Here is a 6,412-nt window from a genome sequence, read left to right on the forward strand (position 1 = left end):
GGAGTCAAGGCAATGCGAAAGGCGTGTGCAAAGGCCCTGAGACAAGAGGATCCTCTACGGAGAACAAATAGAGCAGCACACGATTTGGCTGAAGGCTAGGGAAGAAGAGGAGAAAATCCCGCAAACGATGGCAAGAGTTCTGAACCTAAGGAGGACCCAATGGAAGATTTTAAACCTGAGAGTGGCATTACCTGGAGCAGTATGGAAAACGGATCAGATATCAGCAAGTTACTACTGGAATTCCCCTCCTAGGAGGCTATGAGAGCAGTGGGAACGATGACCGGGGGTGGGGTGGGGGGGGTCAGTGTTAGCGTTACAAGCAATGGCAAAGAAAGCCCCTACTCCATCACCACCACTGCACAATAAGTACATTTCAAGAACTGACCTATACTCTTTTTTTTTTTTTTTTTTTTTTAAATTTATAATGTTTTATTGGGAAACAGCCATGCACACTACAGTGGCAGAGTTGAATAGTTGCTCTTGAGACCATGTGGCTCACAAGGCCTAAATTTTTTTTTTTTTTTAAATTTCTGGCTGTGTTGGGTCTTCGTTGCTATGCACGGGCTTTCTCTACTTGCAGCAAGCGGGGGCTCCTCTTTGTTGTGGTGCGCAGGCTTCTCACTGCAGCAGCTTCTCTTGTTGCGGAGCACGGGCTCTAGGTGCGTGGGCTTCAGTGTGTGTGTAGTTGTGGTGCACAGGCTTAGTTGCTCTGCGGCATGCGGGATCTTCCTGGACCAGGGCTTGAACCCGTGTCCCCAGTATTGGCAGGCGGATTCTTAACCACTGCGCCATGAGGGAAGCCCCTATACTCTTATTTTAAAGACAGAGCTGACTAGGCTCGTGATTCAGCCAGTTGGGTCTTTGCCCCTTTTCACAGGTGCAGTTTAGCTTGTCTAGGGATTACAGCAGGTCTGAAATTCGCTTGTCAGCACCCACCACCCCACTGGTTATTTTCTTGTCGTTATTAGCTCTAGCAAAAGAAGAGCCGGAAGAGAGATCGCTTCCAAATCCAGGTAGTTTTTTGCTAACACTTGGAGTAAAAGAAGGTGCTCTTGCATCTTTGGTCAGGAAGAAGACTGAAGCTATTGGCCAAAGCTAGGTCTGAGGACTGTCGAAGTTTAATTTGTCCCTGTTCCCTACAATCATGGGTGTTAGCACCTTGATGATCTAACAACCTGTTTAGTGTATGAATTTTACTTCTCTTCCAGTATTCCTCACGGGGAAGAGGAGTTGGTGTTCATGAATTTTCTACTGTTCTACTTTTGGCAGAGTCTCAGAGCCCCTCACATTCAGGCAAAAGCATAAAGCTACTTGCCTTACTGGGTGAACTGCAGGAAAGCTGGGCATAGTCCCATGGCTCATCCCACAACTGCCTCCAAACCCCCTTCCTACCACCACCCCCATCACAGACCAACGCAGGGGACACAGGTTCGAGCCCTGGTCCGGGAAGATCCCACATGCGTGGAGCAACTAAGCCCGTGCGCCACAAGTACACACACACTTAAACCCGTGCACCTAGAGCCTGTGCTCCACAGCAAGCGGAGCCGCCGCAACGAGAAGCCCACGCACCGCAACGAAGAGTAGCCCCCGCTCGACGCAACTAGAGAAAGCCCGGGCGCAGCAACGAAGACCCAATGCAGCCAAAAATAAGTAATAAAAAAAATAAAATTTTAAAAAAATACTGGCTTAACACTTTGTAAAAAGTAAACTTCAAAGCTTAGTTCTAATTTCAGTTTATTGTAACAACTGATTTTAATAAATGAATTACAGTCCTAAACGTTACTTAAGTATATGTCTTAGTTTCCTCTGGCTACTGTAACAAATTACCACCATCTTGGTAGAATTTTTTAAAATTATTCTATGTTAGTTCTGGGAGCTAAAAAATATCACTGAGCTGAAATCAAGGTTTAGCACAGCCATACTCGCTCCGAAGGCTCTAGGGGAGAGTATGTTCCTTACCTCTTCAAACTTCAAGCTTCTGAAGGTTGCTGGCATTCCTTGGCTTGTGACCACATCACTCCCATCTCTCTGGTCACCACTGCCTTTTCCTCTTCTGTCTGTGTCAAATCTCCCTCTGCCTCTCTCTTATAAAGAAAGACACCTGTGATTTCAATTAGGACCCACCTAGATAATCTCCTCATCTCAAAATCTTTAATCACATCTGCAAAGACTGTTTTTCTATATAAGGTAACATTCACAGGTTCTAGGAATTGGGACCTGATACTTTCAGGGGGTTATTATTTAGGACCACAGTACACATGTAAGAAACAGATCACTGGCTGAGTTTATTTACTTATTTTTATTTTTTATAAGTTAATCCTTTCTTTATTTTTGGCTGTGTTGGATCTTCTTTGCTGCATGCATGCTTTCTCTAGTTGCAGTGAGCAGGGGCCACTCCTCGTTGTGGTGCGTGGGCCTCTCATTGCGGTGGCTTCACTTGTTGCAGAACACAGGCTCTAGGCGCACAGGCTTCAGTAGTTGTGGCACGTGGGCTCAGTAGTTGTGGCTCATGGGCTGTACAGCACGGGCTCAGTATTTCTGGTGCATGGGCTTAGATGCTCTGCAGCACGTGGGATCTTCCTGGACCAGGGATTGACCCCGTGTGCCCTGCCCTGGCAGGCGGATTCTTAACTGCTGCACCACCAGGGAAGTCCCTGGCTGAGTTTATTTAATCGTGAAACTTTTTCGATCTCACTAACCAGGCATGCTCAGACTGTTGTTTAAATTCAGTGGGTAAATTGCCGCAATCCTTAATGTCAATTATGCAAAATGTGTGGCAATTTTATATATTTCACCAGTGAATTCAAAACCCACTAAAATTCTTTCTTGGGAAGACTTTTTAAATGGTTAGAAACTTCTTTTTCCAAATATTTTAAAGTATGCAAAGATGAGCATTTTTATAGATGATATACCTAGACACGTTTTAGCAATGAGGTTAAATGAGGATGAAAACCTTTCCAAACACCTGTTTCCGAAATGTTCTCTCCATAGCACGAGTTTCTTTCAGACAGCATTTTCTCAAGTGTCTTTTTTGTCCAACATAATCTGCTAGGATTTATACTCTGGTAAGCATTAGGAATGAAAAATTAAGAAGGCTTGATTTTTTGTAAAAGAAAAATGGAGGACTCTTGTTTACAATAATTGTTTTAAACTCTCAAGTTCATTCTCATGACAAAATCAAGGAATCTCTGCTGGAACCAAAGGTTTTTGTATTCAATCCCCAACTTATAATGAAGTATCAATATAATGCAAAGGTTCTCTTATTTGAGAATTTTTTTTTAAATAAAGTTAACCACATCACTAACATCCTGTAGCCAGAGACTAATAAGATTTGCAAAATGCTGAAAACGAAAAAAGAGAAGATGTCCCCATGAACTGCTCTTCAAAGAGAATTCTCAGGTGATGTCATAGGTAGCACCCCTACTGTGTGTAACACTGCTCACATGGTGGTCACCTGTACCAAGTGAGGGTGCCAGTTCAGTCTGAACATTAAATACTGGTCCAACAAAACTATAATTCAAAAAGATACATGTGCCCCTATGTTCACAGCAGCACTATTCACAATAGCCAAGACACGGAAACAACCTAAATGTCCATCGACAGATGAATGGATAAAGAAGATGTGGTATATATATGCAATGGAATATTACTCAGCCATAAAAAAGAATGAAATAATGCCATCTGCAGCCACATGGATGCAACTAGAGATTATCATACTAAGTGAAGTCAGTCAGAAAGAGAAAGACAAATACCATATGATATCACTTATATGTGGAATCTAAAATATGGCACGAATGAACCTATCTATGAAACAGACACAGGCTTACAGACATAGAGAACAGACTTGTGGTTGCCAAGGGAGAGGGGAGTGGGGGAGGGAAGGACTGGGAGTTTGGGGTTAGCAGATGCAAACTATTATATATAGGATGGATAAACAAGTCCTACTATAGAGCACAGGGAACTATATTTAATATCCTGTGATAAACCATAATGGAAGAGAATATAAAAAAAGAATGTCTATATGTGTATAACTGAGTCACTCTGCGGTATAGCAGAAATTAACACAACAATGTAAATCAACTATACTTCAATTAAAAAAATACTGATCCACCTTATTCCTTTCTCATTACACTGTCTTCTGGCACACCAATGATTCTTGTGAAATATTCCTTGGGCACAAGCTCTTCACTCTAAGGACTATGGCCTCTGGGTTAAAGGTGAGTATTCTTATACTGACGGGGAAACTGAAGCTAAGAAAGGCTAAGGGAAATCTAAAAAAAGTGGATATATGTGTACATATAACTGATTCACTTTGCTGTACAGCAGAAACTAAAATTGTAAATCAACTATACTCCAATAAAAATAAGGAAGGGAGGGAGGGAGAGAGGAAGGGAGGAAGGGAGGAAGGAAAAGGAAAAGAAAGGCGAAGGGAATTGCCTACAACAGTCTCAAGGGTAGGCCTCAGAACCAGAGTTTGAATCCACTCTTCTGATTGCGTGTGTGGATCGCATTCCACTGCCCTGTAACTCCTCCCTTCATTAATGGGGTAGGAAAGGTGAGGAAAGCAGCGCAGCAGAGTGGTTCAAACACCAGTTCTGAGGCCAGATTGCCTGGATTTGAACCTTGGTTCTATCACACCCTAGCTGTGTGACCTTGGGTGTATCAGACTAGACACCTCAGTTTCCTCATTTTCAAAATGGGGATAATAATATCTATTCCAGAGCATGATGGTAAGGATGAAATGAGTTAATTCATGTAAAGCACTTAAGACAGCAATAAGCACAGAGTAATAAGCAAAAGTATGCCCTCAGATGTTAGCCATGCAACAATACCTATTTCATAAGGCTGTGAAGCAAACGAGAAATGCCACATATACACAGAAAGATATTGTAATGTGTATATACATACACACACACACATATATACACACACTATAAATAGAGAATAGGGGTGTACACACATGCACCTGGTACATAATGGCCATCTAATGAAGATTAGCTTGCCGTGAGTTTTTGTTTTTAATTTGGAATGGAATATGAGGGTCACACAAAATCATCCTGCTGATAAGGGTCCTCCATGTGGGCAAGAAGGCATCGTTCTGATGCCACACAGGCACACCACCCTCTGCCTTGTCTCCCAAAGACATCAGCCATTTAAGAATCCAATGCCAAAAATCCCAGGTTTTGAGTTATAACACAAGTCCTGCTGATAAATGCTTATGTCCGTAATCATGGCTATAAGAAAGCAATTAATATTCTTCTAACAGGAAGGTGCAACCTGGGTCTGTAGTGAAAAGCATATGGAAAGTACAACCTCATACATGTTAACAACTGCAAGTATTGAAGTTTTTCCATCCCTGTCTAAGAACCTCGATTCCACCTACCTGCCCCCAATGTCTGAAGCATAAAGTTGAACTAGTTTTTCAAAAGCCAGTAGAAATGCCAACCCAAACTTGACCTTCTGCTAAGTCTTTGTCTTTGTCTGCTGAGTCACCATAAAACACAAAAACAGACCATCGTCCAGACCAAATCCCTACTTCTCTCACCTTCTCAAAACAGGAGAGGTATACATTATGAAGAAATCAATCAGTATACACTTCATTCTGTGATGTTCCTTCCTCCTGGTTTCACCTCCTTTTAGTGACTCTGCTCAACATGCCATCACTGTCTCAATACCACCCATTATATCCTGCATCATGTTTACAGAATTTGATGAAAGCATTCAAATTCTAGTACTTAAAATAAAAATCAAGGGAATCTGTAGCTTCATAACCAAATACCGTCTGCAGGAAAACATGGTGGTGGCCAAGGAGTCTGGAAGGGGGAAGCCAAGAAGCTAAGCAGACCCAGAGCACCAGGTAAAAGCTGCCAAATGCAAGCCTGAGGTCAGGTGGAGAGAAAGTTAGGATGTGCCCTACCTGCACACAGGCTGAGCAGCAGTCCACACGAGAAACGCGAGGCTCTCCAGATAACAGGTGAGAGAGTCAAAGAGAGAAGCCACATTGGAGTCAAGTCAAGAAACTTGGGTTTGCACCCCTGTTTTGCTCCTCTCCAAAACTGTGACCTTGGCAAAGCTATTTCCCCCTCTCTGAACCTCTACTTCTTCCTCTGTAAAAGTGAGAGAGTTGAACCAGCTGATCTTTTTAGACCTTTTTAGCTCACCTATTCTGCACTTCGTCAGTCATCACCAATCTGTGTGCTGCGAAAGCTACCAACACTTTTCTTATTTTCAAGGTTTTTAATAACTTTCTTCTGTTTTGTACAGCCAATCAACAGTATGGAAGGTGTTTACCAAACCTGTCTTTTCCACGTGTCTGGGATCACAAGGTAAGAATGGAGCCTTGTAATTAGTTCTGCTATGAGCTGTGGTGCATTTACTTGCCAAACTAAGACCCTTCAGAACTCTCTTTCCC

This window comes from Lipotes vexillifer, unplaced genomic scaffold (assembly GCF_000442215.2).
Source record: "Lipotes vexillifer unplaced genomic scaffold, Lipotes_vexillifer_v1.1 scaffold865, whole genome shotgun sequence".
Lineage (NCBI taxonomy): Eukaryota > Metazoa > Chordata > Mammalia > Artiodactyla > Lipotidae > Lipotes > Lipotes vexillifer.